Source organism: Petromyzon marinus, chromosome 80 (genome assembly GCF_048934315.1).
Source record: "Petromyzon marinus isolate PM22_M1 ecotype Great Lakes invasive population chromosome 80, UKy_Petmar_22M1.pri1.0, whole genome shotgun sequence".
In the NCBI taxonomy this organism is placed as follows: domain Eukaryota; kingdom Metazoa; phylum Chordata; class Hyperoartia; order Petromyzontiformes; family Petromyzontidae; genus Petromyzon; species Petromyzon marinus.
The window spans coordinates 3964536-3981698 of NC_133746.1; the positions used below are offsets into that span (position 1 = coordinate 3964536).

Genomic DNA, 17163 nt, shown 5'->3' on the forward strand with positions numbered 1-17163 from the left:
CCACACACTTACCACGAACCCACAACATGGACCCACACACTCACCAGGAACCCACAAAACTCACCTCGTCAATAGTTTCGCTCGGATAGCTTCAGCAGAAGTTGTTCGAAAGGCGACGATGATGAAGCTGAAGCAGCTGAAGTTTAAGAAGCTGCCGTCTTCTTCATGCCCGTCTCATACTCTGAGGAAGCACGTGGTGATTGCGACGTCACCGGTGCTGTCACAGTGCGAGGGACGTTATCACGCCCCCTTCAGCCACGCCCCTCCGAGTGACGTGAGAGTGCGAGGCCACGCCCCCGGAAGCCGCCTCCCGCCCCTCGTCTTTCGGCGACCCCCACCTCCACCCCCAGCTTCTACTTCCGCTTCCGGTCGGGGCGAATGGCGGCGATGGCGGGAAAAATCTGAACCCTGTCTGGGCCTCCTCGAGGTCAGCTCTGTGTGAGGTGAGTCTGTGGGTCTCTGTGTGTCTGTGTGAGGTGAGTCTGTGGGTCTCTGTGTGAGGTCAGTCTGTGTGTGTCTGTGTGAGCTGAGTCTGTGGGTCTCTGTGTGTAGTGAGTCTGTGGGTCTCTGTGTGTAGTGAGTCTGTGTATGTCAGTGTGAGGTGAGTCTGTGGGTGTCTGTGTGAGGTGAGTCTGTGGGTGTCTGTGTGAGGTGAGTGTCTGGGTCTCTGTGTGTGGTGACTCTGTGGGTCTGTGTGTGGCGAGTCTGTGGGTCTCTGTGTGTCTGTGTGTGGTGAGTCTGTGGGTCTCTGTGCGTGTCTGTGTGAGTTGAGTCTGTGGGTCTGTGTGTGGTGAGTTTGTGGGTCTCTGTGTGTGGTGAGTCTGTGGGTCTCTGTGTGTGTCTGTGTGTGGTGAGTTTGTGGGTGTCTGTGTGTGGTGCGTCTGTGGGTCTCTGTGTGAGGTGAGTCTGTGGGTGTCTGTGTGAGGTGAGTCTGTGGGTCTCTGTGTGTGGTGAGTCTGTGTGTGTCTGTGTGAGGTGAGTTTGTCGGTGTCTGTGTGAGGTGAGTCTGTGGGTGTCTGTGTGAGGTGAGTCTGTGGGTGTCTGTATAAGGTGAGTTTGTGGATCTCTGTGTGTGGTGAGTCTGAGGGTTTGTGTGTGGAGAGTCTGTGGGTCTCTGTATGTGTCTGTAGGTGGTGAGTCTGGTTCTCTGTGTGTGTCTGTGCGTGGTAAGTCTGTGGGTCTCTGTGTGAGGTGACTTTGTGGGTGTCTGTGAGATGAGTCTGTGGGTTTCTGTTTGTGTCTGTGTGAGGTGAGTTTGTGGGTGTCTGTGTGTGGTGAGTCTGTGGGTCTCTGTGTGAGGTGAGTCTGTGGGACTCTGTGCGTGGTGAGTCTGTGTGTGTCTGTGTGAGGTGAGTCTGTGGGTCTCTGTGTGATGAGACTGTGCGTCTCTGTGGTGAATCTGTGGGTCTCTGTGTGGTGAGTGTGTGGGTCTCTCTATGGTGAGTCTGAGTCTCTGTGGGTGTCTATACATTTCCACACGATGATGATGATGATGTTATCAGCCACTTGGTTGAGCTGCTATCGTTTGTAATAGCCAGCTCTACATAGCTCCTTACCTGATAAAATGTATATCGTTGGGTCTCTCTGTATCTTTGTGGGTCTCTGTGTGTGTCTCTCTGGGTGTATGTGGGTCTCTGTGGGTCTCTGTGGGTCTCTATGGGTCTCTATGTATATCTATGGATCTGTGTGTCTCTATGGGTCTCTATGTATTTCTATGGGTCTTTGTCTTTACGATTCTCTGTGTATTTATATGGGTCTCTGCATCTTTGTGGCTCTCTGTATGTCTCCCACATCCCCCCACCAGGAACCCACCATCAGCACCACGAACTCACAACACGGACCCACACACTCACCACGCACCCACATCCTCACCACGGACCCACAGACTCACACACGAACCCACATCCTCACCTGGACCCACACACTCTCCACAAGCCCACAACAAGGACCCACACACTTACCACGAACCCACAACACGGACCCACACACTCACCAGGAACCCACAAAACTCACCTCGTCAATAATTTCGCTCGGAGAGCTTCAGCAGAAGTTGTTCGAAAGGCGACGATGAAGCTGAAGCAGCTGAAGTTTAAGAAGCTGCCGTCTCCTTCAAGCCCGTCTCATACTCTGAGGAAGCACGTGGTGATTGCGACGTCACCGGTGCTGTAATAGTGCTAGGGACGTTACCACGCCCCTCCGAGTGACTTGCCAGTGCGGGACCACGCCCCCGGAAGCCGCCTCCCACCCCGCCTCTTTGTGCGCCCCCCACCTCCACCCCCAGCTTATACTTCCGCTTCTGGTCAGGGCGAATGGCGGTGATGGCGGGAAAAATCTGAACCCTCTCTGGGCCTCCTCGAGGTCGGCTCAGCCTGAAGATGCCGACACGGGGCTCTGTGTGAGGTGAGTCTGTGGGTCTCTGTGGGTGTCTGTGTGAGGTGAGTCTGTGGGTCTGTGTGTGGTTTGTGGGTCTCTGTGTGAGGTGAGTCTGTGGGTCTCTGTTTGTGTCTGTGTGAGGTGAGTTTGTGGCTGTCTGTGTGTGGTGAGTCTGTGGGTCTCTGCGTGTGGTGAGTCTGTGTGTGTCTGTGTGAGGTGAGTCTGTGGGTATCTGTGTAAGGTGAGTTTGTCGGTCTCTGTGTGTGGTGAGTCTTTGGTTCTCTGTGTGTGTCTGTGTGTGGTGAGTCTGGGGGTCTCTGTGAGGTGAGTTTGTGGGTGTCTTTGTGAGGTTTGTCTGTGGGTCTCTGTTTATGTCTGTGTGAGGTGAGTTTGTGGGTGTCTGTGTGTGGTGAGTCTGTGTGTCTGTGTGAGGTGGGTCTGTGGGTCTCTGTGTGATGAGTCTGTGCGTCTCTGTGGTGAGTGTGTGGGTCTGTGTGTTGAGTCTAGGGGACTCTGTGTGGTGAGTGTGTGGGTCTCTGTATGGTGATTCTGAGTCTCTGTGGATGTCTATACATTTCCACACGATGATGATGATGATGTATGTTATCAGCCACTTGGTTGAGCTGCTATCGTTTGTCATAGCCAGCGCTACATAGATCCTTACCTGGTAAAATGTATATCGTTGGGTCTCTATGTATCTTTGTGGGTCTCTGTGTGTCTCTCTGGGTGTCTGTGGGTCTCTGTGGGTGTCTGTGGGTCTCTGGGTCTCTATGTATTTCTATGGGTCTTTGTCTTTACGATTCTCTGTGTATTTATATGGGTCTATATGCATCTTTGTGGTTCTGTGTGTGTGTCTCTCTGGGTGTCTATGGGTCTCTGTGGGTCTCTATGTATGACTATGGGTCTCTGTGTATCTCTGGATCTCCGTGTGTATCTATGGGTCTCTGTGTATCCCTGGATCTCTGTGTGTCTCTATTGATCTCAATGTATCTGCATGGGTCTCTGTGTGTCTCCATGTGTCTCTGTGTATCTATGGATCTCTGTGTGTCTCCCACATCCCCCCACCAGGAACCCACCATCCGCACCACGAACTCACAACACGGACCCACACACTCACCACGCACCCACATCCTCACCACGGACCCACACACTCACCACGAACCCACAACACGGAATCACACACTCACCACGCACCCACATCCTCACCACGGACCCACACACTCTCCACAAGCCCACAACAAGGACCCACGCACTTAGCACGAACCCACAACACGGACCCACACACTCACCAGGAACCCACAAAACTCACCTCGTCAATAGTTTCACTCGGATAGCTTCAGCAGAAGTTGTTTGAAAGGCGACGATGAAGAAGCTTAAGCAGCTGAAGTTTAAGAAGCTGCCGTCTCCTTCAAGCCCGTCTCATACTCTGAGGTAGCACGTGGTGATTGCGACGTCACCTTTGCTGTCACAGTGCGAGGGACGTTACCACGCCCCCTTCAGCCACGCCCCTCCGAGTGACGTGCCAGTGCGAGACCACGCCCCCGGAAGCCGCCTCCCGCCCCGCCTCTTTGGGCGCCCCCCACCTCCACCCCCAGCTTCTACTTCCGTTTCCGGTCGGGGCGAATGGCGGTGATGGCGGGAAAAATCTCAACCCTGTCTGGGCCTCCTCGAGGTCGGCTCAGCCTGAAGATGCCGACACAGGGCTCTCTGTGAGGTGAGTCTGTGGGTCTCTGTGTGTGTCTGTGTGAGGTGAGTCTGTGGGTCTCTGTGTGTGTCTGTGTGAGGTAAGTCTGTGGGTCTCTGTGTGAGGTGAGTCTGTGTGTGTCTGTGTGAAGTGAGTCTGTGGGTCTCTGTGTGTGTCTATGTGAGGTGAGTCTGTGGGTCTCTGTGTGAGGTGAATCTGTGGGTGTCTGTGTAAGGTGAGTTTGTGGGTCTCTGTGTGTGGTGAGTCTGTGGGTCTGTGTGTAGTGAGTCTGTGGGTTTCTGTGTGTCTGTGTGTGGTGAGTCTGTGGGTCTCTGTGGGTGTCTGTGTGAGGTGAGTTTGTGGGTGTCTGTGTGTGGTGAGTCTGTGTGTCTGTGTGAGGTGGGTCTGTGGGTCTCTGTGTGATGAGTCTGTGCGTCTCTGTGGTGAGTGTGTGGGTCTGTGTGTTGAGTCTAGGGGACTCTGTGTGGTGAGTGTGTGGGTCTCTGTATGGTGATTCTGAGTCTCTGTGGATGTCTATACATTTCCACACGATGATGATGATGATGTATGTTATCAGCCACTTGGTTGAGCTGCTATCGTTTGTCATAGCCAGCGCTACATAGATCCTTACCTGGTAAAATGTATATCGTTGGGTCTCTATGTATCTTTGTGGGTCTCTGTGTGTCTCTCTGGGTGTCTGTGGGTCTCTGTGGGTGTCTGTGGGTCTCTGGGTCTCTATGTATTTCTATGGGTCTTTGTCTTTACGATTCTCTGTGTATTTATATGGGTCTATATGCATCTTTGTGGTTCTGTGTGTGTGTCTCTCTGGGTGTCTATGGGTCTCTGTGGGTCTCTATGTATGACTATGGGTCTCTGTGTATCTCTGGATCTCCGTGTGTATCTATGGGTCTCTGTGTATCCCTGGATCTCTGTGTGTCTCTATTGATCTCAATGTATCTGCATGGGTCTCTGTGTGTCTCCATGTGTCTCTGTGTATCTATGGATCTCTGTGTGTCTCCCACATCCCCCCACCAGGAACCCACCATCCGCACCACGAACTCACAACACGGACCCACACACTCACCACGCACCCACATCCTCACCACGGACCCACACACTCACCACGAACCCACAACACGGAATCACACACTCACCACGCACCCACATCCTCACCACGGACCCACACACTCTCCACAAGCCCACAACAAGGACCCACGCACTTAGCACGAACCCACAACACGGACCCACACACTCACCAGGAACCCACAAAACTCACCTCGTCAATAGTTTCACTCGGATAGCTTCAGCAGAAGTTGTTTGAAAGGCGACGATGAAGAAGCTTAAGCAGCTGAAGTTTAAGAAGCTGCCGTCTCCTTCAAGCCCGTCTCATACTCTGAGGTAGCACGTGGTGATTGCGACGTCACCTTTGCTGTCACAGTGCGAGGGACGTTACCACGCCCCCTTCAGCCACGCCCCTCCGAGTGACGTGCCAGTGCGAGACCACGCCCCCGGAAGCCGCCTCCCGCCCCGCCTCTTTGGGCGCCCCCCACCTCCACCCCCAGCTTCTACTTCCGTTTCCGGTCGGGGCGAATGGCGGTGATGGCGGGAAAAATCTCAACCCTGTCTGGGCCTCCTCGAGGTCGGCTCAGCCTGAAGATGCCGACACAGGGCTCTCTGTGAGGTGAGTCTGTGGGTCTCTGTGTGTGTCTGTGTGAGGTGAGTCTGTGGGTCTCTGTGTGTGTCTGTGTGAGGTAAGTCTGTGGGTCTCTGTGTGAGGTGAGTCTGTGTGTGTCTGTGTGAAGTGAGTCTGTGGGTCTCTGTGTGTGTCTATGTGAGGTGAGTCTGTGGGTCTCTGTGTGAGGTGAATCTGTGGGTGTCTGTGTAAGGTGAGTTTGTGGGTCTCTGTGTGTGGTGAGTCTGTGGGTCTGTGTGTAGTGAGTCTGTGGGTTTCTGTGTGTCTGTGTGTGGTGAGTCTGTGGGTCTCTGTGGGTGTCTGTGTGAGGTGAGTCTGTGGGTCTGTGTGTGGTGAGTTTGTAAGTCTCTGTGTGTGCTGAGTCTGTGGTTCTCTGTGTGTGTCTGTGTGTGGTGAGTTTGTGGGTGTCTGTGAGGTGAGTCTGTGTGTGTCTGTGTGAGGTGAGTTTGTGGGTGTCTGTGTGAGGTGAGTGTTGTGAGTCTGTGGGTCTGTGTGTGTGTCTGTTTGAGGTGAGTCTGTGTGTGTCTGTGTGAGGTGAGTCTGTGTGTTTCTGTGTGAGGTGAGTCTGTGGGTCTCTATGTGTGTCTGTGTGAAGTGAGTCTGTGGGTCTCTGTGTGTGGTGAGTCTGTCTGTGTCTGTGTGAGGTGAGTCTGTGTGTGTCTGTGTGAGGTGAGTCTGTGTGTGTCTGTGTGAGGTGAGTGTGGGGTTCTGTGTGTGTCTGTGTGTGGTGAGTCTGTGAGTCTCTGTGTGAGGTGAGTTTGTGGGTGTCTGTGTCAGGTGAGTGTGGTGAGTCTGTGGGTCTCTGTGTGTTGAAGTCTGTGTGTCTCTGTGTGAGGTGAGTTTGTGGGTCTGTGTGTGTGGTGAGTCTGTGGGTGTCTGTGTGAGGTGAGTCTGTGGTTCTCGGTGTCGTGAGTCTGTGGGTGTCTGTGTGAGGTGAATGTGGGTCTCTGTGTGAGGTGAGTTTGTGGGTCTTTGTGTTGTGAATCTGCAGGTCTTATTTTGGTGAGTGTGGGTCTCTCTGTGTCTGTGTTGTGAGTCTGTGGTTCTCCGTGTGGTGAGTGTGTGGGTCTCTGTGATGAGTCTAGTGGTCTCTGTGTGGTGAGTGTGGGTTTCAGTGTGGTGAGTGTGTGGGTCTCTGTATGGTGAGTCTGAGTCTCTGTGGGTGTCTATACATTTCCACACGATGATCATAATGTTTTCAGCCACTTGGTTGAGCTTCAGTCATTTGTAATAGCTAGGGCTACATAGCTCCTTACCTGGAAAAATGTATATCGTTTAGTTTAGTATTTGGGTCTCTATGCATCTTTGTGGTTCTCTGTGTGTCTCTCTGGGTGTCTGTGGGTCTCTGTGGGTCTCTATGTATGACTAAGGGTCTCTGTGTCTCTATGGTTCTCTGTGTCTCTATGGGTCTCTGTGTATTTCTGGATGTCTGTGTGTCTCTATTGGTCTCTATGTATTTCTATGGGTCTCTATGTAACATTCTGGGTCTTTATGGGTCTCTTGAGTTTCCCTGGATCTCTGTGTGTCTCTATCGGTCTCCATATATCTTGATGGGTCTCTATGTGTCCCTGTCAGTCTCTATGTATCATTATGGGTCTCTGTGTATCTCTGGATCTCTGTGTATCTCTGGATCTCTGTGTGTATCTATGGGTCTCTGTGTATCCCTGGAGCTCTGAGTGTCTCTATCGGTCTCAATGTATCTCTATGGGTCTCTGTGGGTCACTATGTTTACTATTGGTCTCTATGTGTCTGTATGGGTCACTATGTATCTCTATAGGTCCCTGTCAGACTCCATGAATCTCTTTGTATCTCTATGGGTCTCTGTGTGTCTCTGTGTATCTATGGATCTTTGTGTCTCTCTATCGATCTATATGTATCTCTATGGGTCTCTATGTCTCACTTTAGGTTTCTATGTATCTCTATGGGTCTTTATGTATCACTATGGGGCCTCTGTGTTTCTCTATCGGTCTATGTGTATGTCTATGGGTCTATCTCTAGATCTATGTGTCTCTATCGATCTCTATGTATCTGTATGGGTCTATATGTATCACTATGGGTCTCTATGTATCTCTATGGGTTTCTATGTATCACTATGTATCTCTGTGTATCTCTGGATCTCTCTGTGTCTCATTTGGTCTCTGTATCACTATGGTTTTCTTTGGGTCTCTATGGGTATTTATGGGTCCCTGTGTATCTCTATGGATCTCTATGTATCTCTGTGGGTCTCTACATATCTCTATGGGTCTCTATGTATCTCTGTGGGTCTCTATGTATCTCTATGGGTCTCTACATATCTCTATGGGTCTTTATGTATCTCTGTGGGTCTCTATGTATCACTATGGGTCTCTGTGTGTCCCTGTAGGTTTCTATGTATCACTATGGGTCTCTGTGTATCTCTGCATCTCTCTGTCTCATTCGGTCTCTGTATCACTATGGTTCTCTTTGGGTATCTATGGGTATTAATGGGTCTCTGTGTATCTCTATGGGTCTCTATGTATCACTATGGGTCTCTGTGTGTCTCTATAGGTCACTTTGTAACTCTATGGGTTTATATATATATCTCTATTGGTCGCTGTGTATCTCTGGATCTCTGTGTGTTTCTATCGGTCTCTATGTATATCTATGGGTCGCTATGTGTCCCTGTCGGTCTCTATGTTTCTCTATGGTTCTCTGTGTATCACTCTGGGTCTCTATGTATCTCTATGGGTCTCTGTGCATCTCTATGGGTCTGTATGTATCTCTATGGGTCTCTATGTGTCCCTGTCGGTCTCTATGTTGGTCTATGGTTCTCTGTGTATCACTCTAGGTCTCTGTGTGTCTCTATGGGTCTCTGTGTTCCAATATGGGTCACTATGTATCACTATGGTTCTCTATGTATCACTATGGGTCTCTATGGTTCTCTCTGTATCACTCTAGGTCTCTGTGTGTCTCTATGGGTCTCTGTGTATCTCTATGGGTTTCTATGTATCACTATGGGTCTCTGTGTATTGCTATGGGTCTCTATGTATCTCTATGTGTCTCTATGTATGTCTCTGGTTCTCTGTGTATCACTCTGGGTCTCTGTGTGTCTCTATGGGTCACTATGTATCTCTATGGGTCTCTATGTGTCTCTATGGGTCTCTATGTTTCTCTGTGGTTTTCTGTATGTCACTCTGGGTCTCTGTGTATCACTATGAGTCTCTATGTATCTCTGTCCGTCTCTACATATCTCTATCGGTCTCTTTGTATTACTATGGGTCGGTGTGTGGCTCTATGGGTCACTATGTATCTCTATGGTTCTCTGTGTATTGCTATGGGTCTCTATGTATCTCAATGGGTCTCTATGTATCTCTATGGGTCTCTATGTATCACTCTGGGTCTCTATGTATCTCTATCGTTCTCTATCTCTATGGGTCTCTGTGTATCTCTATGGGTCTCTATGTATTACTATGGGTCTCTGTGTGTCTCTATGGGTCACTATGTATCTCTATGGTTCTCTGTGTATTGCTATGGGTCTCTATGTATCTCTGTGGGTCTCTATGTATCTCTATGGTTCTCTATGTATCTCTATGGTTCTCTATGTATTTCTCTGCATCTCTATTTATCTCTATTCTCTATGTATCTCGATGGTTCTCTATGTATCTCTATGGGTCACGGACCTACACACTCACCACAAACTCACAACACGGACCCACACACTCACCACGAACCCACAACAGGGACCCACACACTCACCATGAACCCACATCCTCACCACGGACCCACACACTCACCACAAACCCACAACAAGGGCCCACAACACCGACCCACACACTCACCACCAACTCACAACACGGACCCACACACTCACCACGAACCCACAACACAGACCCATACACTCACCACGAACCCACAACACGGACCCACACACTCACCACGAGCCCACAACACGGACCCACACACTCACCAGGAACACACAAAACTCACCTCGTCAATAGTTTCGCTCGGATGGCTTCAGGAGAAGTTGTTCTAAAGGCGACGATGATGAAGCTGAAGCAGCTGAAGTTTAAGAAGCTGCTGTCTCCTTGACGCCCGTCTCATACTCTGAGGAAGCACGTGGTGATTGCGACGTCACCGGTGCTGTCACAGTGCGAGGGACGTGACCACGCCCCCTGCAGCCACGCCCCTCCGAGTGATGTGCAGTGCGAGACCACGCCCCCGGAAGCCGCCTCCCAACCCTCCTCTTTGGGCGCCCCCCACCTCCACCCCCAGCTTCTATTTCCGCTTCCGGTCGGGGCGAATGGCGGCGATGGCGGGAAAAATCTGAACCCTGTCTGGGCCTCCTCGAGGTCGACTCAGCCTGAAGATGCCGACACGGGGCTCTGTGTGGGGTGAGTCTGTGGGTCTCTGTGTGTGTCTATGTGAGGTGAGTCTGTGGGTCTCTGTGTGTGTCTGTGTGTGTCTGTGTGAGGTGAGTCTGTCGACACTTCACGTGGCCTCAAAGTGCACATGGCCTGGCACAAGCGTCTTGGTGACGTCACCGCCACTTAGTGGCGAATGGCGGTTGTTGTTTTTGTGGGTGTCTGTGTGAGTTTGTGGGTCTCTGTGTGATGAGTCTTTGGGTCTCTGTGTGGTGAGTGTGTGGGTATCTGTGTGGTGAGTCTGTGGGTCTCTGTATGGTGAAGTCTGCGGGGTCTCTGTGTGATGAGTCTGTAGGTCTCGGTGTGGTCAGTCTGTGGGTCTGTGTGGGGTGAGTGTGGATATCTGTGTGAGGTGAGTCTGTGGTTCTCTCTGTGTTGTGAGTGTGTGGGTCTCTGTATGGTGAGTCTGAATCTCTGTGGGTGTCTATACATTTCCACACGATGATGATGATGATGATGTTATCAGCCACTTGGTTGATAACATCATCTGTGGGTATCTGTGTGGTGAGTGTGTGGGTTTCAGTGTGGTGAGTCTGTGGGTGTCTATACATTTCCACACGATGATGATGTTATCAGCCACTTTGTTGAGCTTCTATCATTTGTAATAGCCAGCGCTACATAGCTCCTTATCTGGTAAAATGTATATCGTTTAGTTTAGTATTTGGGTCTCCTTGTATCTTTGTGGGTCTCTGTGTGTGTCTCTCTGGGTGTCTGTGAGGCGCTGTGAGTCTCTATGGGTCTCTATGTATATGCATCGATCTGTGTGTCTCTATGGGTCTCTATGTATTTCTATGGGTCTTTGTCTTTACGATTCTCTGTGTATTTATATGGGTCTCTATGCATCTTTGTGGTTCTGTGTGTGTGTCTCTCTGGGTGTCTGTGAGTCTCTGTGGGTCTCTATGTATGACTATGGGTCTCTGTGTATCTCTGGATCTCCGTGTGTATCTATGGGTCTCTGGGTATCCCTGGATCTCTGTGTGACTCTATTGGTCTCAATGTATCTGCATGGGTCTCTGTGTGTCTCCATTTGTCTCTGTGTATCTATGGATCTCTGTGTGTCTCTATCGATCTCTACGTATTTGTATGGGTCTCTATGGGTCACTATGTTTACTATTGGTCTCTATGTGTCTGTATGGGTCACTATGTATCTCTATAGGTCCCTGTCGAACTCTATGTATCCCTTTCGGACTCCATGAATCTCTTTGTATCTCTATGGGTCTCTGCATATCTCTATGTGTCTCTGTGTATCTATGGATCATTGTGTGCCTCTATCGATCTATATGTATCTCTATGGGTCTCTATGTATCACTATGGGTCTCTATGTATTTCTATGGGTCTTTCTGTGTCGCTATGGGTCTTTGTGTGTCCCTATCGGTTTGTATGTATCACTATGGGTCCCTGTGTGTCTCTGGATCTTTGTGTGTCTTAATGGGTCTCTACGTATCTCTATGGGTCTCTGTGTTTCTCTATGGGTCTCTGCGGGTCTGTGTGTCTCTGTGTATTCCTTGATCTCTGTTTGTCTCTATGTACAGTGAGGAAAAAAGTATTTTATCCCCTGCTGATTTTGTACGTTTGCCCACTGACAAAGAAATGATCACTCTATAAATTTAATGGTAGGTTTATTTGAACAGTGAAAGACAGAATAACAACAACAAAATCCAGATAAACGCATGTCAAATATCTTATAAATTGATTTGCATTTTAATGAGGGAAATAAGTATTTGACCCATCTGCAAAACATGACAGTACTTGGTGGCAAAACCCTTGTTGTCAATCACAGAGGTCAGATGTTTCTTGTAGTTGGCCACCAGCTTTGCACACATCTCAGGAGAGATTTTGTCCCACTCCTCTTTGCAGATCTTCTCCAAGTCATTAAGGTTTCGAGGCTGATATTTGGCAATTCGAACCTTCAGGGAAATACGTTTTTGACCCCCTAGTTATTTCAATGCTAAATTCTCCTGTTTGATTTGTACTAGGTGCCTCTATGAATGTGTATGCTTTGACTTTAACATAGCCATTTCTGTGACCAGTCACAAGCTAATCACTCAGCTATTTCAATGCTAAATTCTATGCTAATTCCTTTATCAAGGGGTGCCTCTGTGAATGTGTATGCTTTGACTTTAACATAGCCATTTCTGTGACCAGTCACAAGCTAATCACTCAGCTATTTCAATGCTAAATTCTATGCTAATTTATTTGTCAAGGCGCTCTGTTTCTTCTCACACAGCTTAAAGGTCGCGATCTGAGCTTGGCTTTGTTCGCTCCAGCTCTGTCCTCCAGACAGTCTCGTCCCTTCAACTGATGAAGGCCGCTTGTGTTGTGGCCGAAACGTCAGGAGAATTTTCTTGTGTTATTTTATTTTATCAATGTATTATTTTATTCTCATTCTATATATATACTGTATTCTAAATTGTCTTACGGTTGTTATTGTTTGACTTGCATCCCACTGGGATTTTTGCACACGGCGTTGATATGCGGTGCTTTTTCTGGAAGACTGCGTTTTTTCCTGGATTTTTCTGTTGCGCGTAGTCACTTTAAGACGTTTATTGTTCATGTTTTTGTTTGTTGTGGTTGCACCCGAATCAAGAATCGAATGCCTCACAGGGCTATACCTAATAAATGAACTGAACAATCGGTCTCTGTGTGTCTCTATGGATAAGCATGGTTTCTTATGCGAACTGGGGAATTTGGTGGGCGCTTAACATGGGAGCCTATGGGAGCTCTATGGGAGTTTGCCGGCATTGCGATTGTAATGTGCAGTGCGGATTGGTAGGGAAGTTTACGTCATGTAGGGAATGTGGAGGGAGGGTAACGTAAGAGCCTATGGGAGCTCAATGTGTTGCTGCTGGCAGGAGGTCACGGGACAGACCCAGCAGGTGCCATGGGTTGACTGCTGTGCCAGGCTAGGTACAGGAAGTGGTCACGGGACAGACCCAGCAGGTGCCATGGGTTGACTGCCGTGCCAGGCTAGGTACAGGAAGAGGTCACGGGACAGACTCAGCAGGTGCCATGGGTTGACTGCTGTGCCAGGCTAGGTGCAGGAAGCGGTCACGGGACAGACCCAGCAGAGGCCATGGGTTAACTGCCCTGCCAGGCTAGGTACAGGAAGAGGTCACGGGACAGACTCAGCAGGTGCCATGGGTTGACTGCTGTGCCAGGCTAGGTGCAGGAAGCGGTCACGGGACAGACCCAGCAGGGGCCATGGGTTAACTGCCCTGCCAGGCTAGGTACAGGAAGAGGTCACGGGACAGACTCAGCAGGTGCCATGGGTTGACTGCTGTGCCAGGCTAGTTGGAGGAGGAGGTCACGGGACACACCCAGCAGGTGCCATGGGTTGACTGCTGTGCCAGGCTAAGTGCATCTGACGACAAACATCTGGGCAGTTCACCATTGGTTCAAGCAGAGCCTGTCTCTTGCTTCTGCTGATGAGACACGGAGCTGGGCAGACTCCAAATACATAGCATCAGCAGGCATCGTCAGAGTCGGGATGGAACCCACGACCTCCTGTATACCAGGCGAGGTAGTTAACATCTCATCAGGGTCGGCATTGAGCCCACGACCTCCTGTATACCAGGCGAGGTAGTTAACATCTCATCAGGGTCGGAATTGAGCCCACAACCTCCTATGTACCAGGCGAGGTAGTCAATATCTGGATCCAAATCACCTGAGACCCCAGGCAGCAGCAACTCGCCACAACAAACACAACTGCAACGTTCTGTTGAGTCCGCTTATTTATTAACAACAATCGATAAACAATGGTCTAGATATATATGTACACATTACATTATAACTTATTTTGTATCTCTATCCTCTTCACACGCGCACGTGGCTAGGCTGGCTGTAGTCCATTGTGTGGTGAGTGTGGGTGGTGAGTGTGTGTGGTGAGTGTGTGGGTGGTGAGTATGGGTTGTGTGGGTGGTGAGTGTGGGTGGTGTGGGTCGTGAGTGTGGTGAGTGTGGGTGGTGAGTGTCGGTGGTGAGTGAGTGGTGAGTGTGGTGAGTGTGGGGGGTGAGTGTGGGTCGTGAGTGTGGGTGGTGAGTGCGGTGTGTGGTGGTGGTGCTGCTGCTGCTGCTCGTGGTGGTGGTTGCACCGATTCCACCACCACCACTCCGCTACTCTGCCGTGGGCCGTCCACCACAGAGGAGCAGGCGGCCGAAGAGCGAGCGGGGTGAGCGGAGCGCCCTGCCCACACGCGCCAGGACCCCTCGCTCCCTCTCCTGCTCCTCTTCCTTCTCCTCTTCCTCCTCCTTCTCGTCCTCCTCTTCATCCTCTTTCTCTTCATCCTCCTTCTCCTCTTTATCCTCCTCGTTGTCGTCATCCTCCTCCTGCGTCTCCACCACCTCCGTCCTCTCTCCAAAGGTCTGGGTGAGCAGTGACGATGATGATGGGAGCTTCTCCTCCGGCTCCGCTCTGTGGAGAGAGGCAGCAACACCACAGCAGCGCATCATCGTCATCATCATCGTCGTCATCATCATCATCGTCATCATCATCATCGTCATCATCAACATCATCATCGTCATCATTGTCATCGTCGTCGTCATCATCATCGTCATTATCATACCCACAGAGACCCATAGACCTACAGAGACCCATACTCATAGCGACCCATACAGACCCATACTCATAGAGACCCATACATACAGAGACCCATACTCATAGAGACCCATACAGACCAATGCTCATACAGACCCATAGACTTACAGAGACCCATCCTCATAGAGACCCATACATACCCACAGAGACCCATACTCATAGAGACCCATACAGACCAATGCTCATACAGACCCATAGACCTACAGAGACCCATCCTCATAGAGACCCATACATACCCACAGAGACCCATACTCATAGAGACCCATACAGACCAATGCTCATACAGACCCATAGACCTACAGAGACCCAAACTCATGTAATGTGAGCGCCATCTCCTGTATTCTGTGGGGTGTGGCGTGATATGCAGTTACGGGTTATCTCGGGGAAGGATTACATCGAGGCCAAAGGTAATGGGGCGGAGCCACCCGGGAAGCCTCTGGAACGCTTCCGAAGGTTCCATGAGGGGCGTGGCCAGAGGCGGAGTTTAGTCGCCGGGGAGCAAATGTAAGCGGGGGCCGGAGCAAGGTGTGGGGTCGGTGTGTGAAGAATCAACAGGAGCTTCCCGTCGCCGCCGCTGCTCCGCCATCTCCATCGGCCATATGGCGGCTCGACCTTCAGCCACTCTGCCGCTCCCTAGCCAGCGCCGTCAGCCAGCGGCGTGCTAGAGAGTGGGGCGAGCGCCAAGTGGCGCAGGGCAGCGAAGCCGCTTGGGGGGCCATGCATCCGTGGTGCGAGTGACAAGAGACGAGTAGACAGCCAACTGTACCGAAGTTTTATTAATAAACGTTTCAAGTTCTTATCGTGTTGGAGCCACTCATTACACTCACAGAGACCCATACTCATAGAGACCCATACAGATCTACAGAGACCCATACTAATAGAGACCTATACAGACCCATACTCATAGACCCATATTCAGAGATGCACAGAGACCCATACTAATAGAGCCCATACAGACCCCAGAGACCCATACTCATAGAGACCCATACAGACCCCTGAGGCCCATAATCACAGAGACGCATAGACCCACAGAGACCCATAGACCCACGTAGACCAGAAGCGACTTGGCCATCTCGAATGATAGCCGAATCAAGTGGGCAGATAACATCATCATCATCTTCATCGCGTGGACATTCATAGCGGCAGTCAAATACTCGAAGTGCATGACGCCGATTCTCAACGTGGAGGGGAAAATCCTGAGGACCCTGAGAAGAATCCACGCGGTGACCACGTGGACAGAAACGCAGACTGCAAATATACAGCAGCAGCTGGCATCGTCAGGGTCGGGATCGAGCCCACGACCTCCTGTATACCAGGCGAGGTAGTTAACATCTCATCAGGGTCGGCATTGAGCCCACGACCTCCTGCGTACCAGGCGAGGTAGTTAACGTCTCATCAGGGTCGGGATCGAACCCACAACGTCCTGCGTACCAGGCGAGGTAGTTAACGTCTCATCAGGATCGGGATCGAACCCACGACTTCCTGCGTACCAGGCAAGGTACACAGAGAGAGGCTCACCGTGGCTCAGCAGCTGCAGATCCCTGCACAGGAGTGGTGCCACCGCTGCTGCTGATGGTGATGGTGGCCCAGTTGGTGGTGTCGGCCCAGCTGGTGGTGGTGGCTCGGATGGTGGTGGTTGTGGGGGTGGCCTCGCTGGCGGTGGGGGTGGCCTCGCTGGTGGTGGTGGCCCGAGTGACGGTGGTGGCCCGAATGGTGGTGGTGGTGGGGTTGGCCTCGCTGGAAGTGGGGGTGGCCTTGCTGCTGGTGGTGGCCTCGCTAGCGGTGGAGGTCCCCCTGATGGTGGTGGTGCGGATGGTGGCATTGGTGGGGGTGGCCCTTCTGGTAGTGTCCCTGGTGGTGGTGGCGGTGGTTGTGGTGTCCGTGGTGTCGGTGGCGGTGTCGGTGGCGTTGTCGGTGGCGGTGTCGGTGGCGGTGTCGGTGGCGGTGGCGGTGGCGGTGGCGGTGGCGGTGTCGGTGGCGGTGGCGGTGGCGGTGGCGGCGGTGGTGGTGGTGTTTTGGAGCCAGCTGTGAGCCAGCGCCTGCTCAGGCGTCATCCGGAGATTCGGATCCCATCTATTGGGAGACGCACGGGGAGGGAGGGGAGGGATGGGGGGAGACACACACGTGGTGAGAGGAGCATGGTGAGATGATTTGACAGGGTGGGAGGTGGGGGGAGAGTGGGGAGATAGCGCGTGGGGGGAGAGATGGAGAGGGTGGGAGGGAGTGGTGGTGGGTGGTGAGTGGGTGGCAGAGCTGTCAACCCGTATGGTTTATTAGATATTCTTGTGCAGGGAAATTGTGTTTTCAGGTCCGTACGGAGTGCAGCCATTTCAATTCTGGGTAACAACAATAATTCGTGTCTATTTGTTTGTTTGTCCTTTGTGATGGGATTTTGCAGGATGAACGTTGAGATTGATAAGGGTCACGGGGTGACCAATAAT

The 17163-nt window shown here is 51.2% G+C and overlaps 1 long non-coding RNA gene across 1 annotated transcript; it reads left to right on the top strand.

The window, feature by feature from the left end:
- The first annotated feature begins 407 nt into the window (after positions 1-407).
- Positions 408-12763, top strand: LOC142907625 (uncharacterized). The gene is made up of 2 exons (XR_012931136.1): positions 408-5738; positions 9981-12763. It is a non-coding gene; the product is annotated as an uncharacterized LOC142907625 (long non-coding RNA).
- Positions 12764-17163: the final 4400 nt, after the last annotated feature.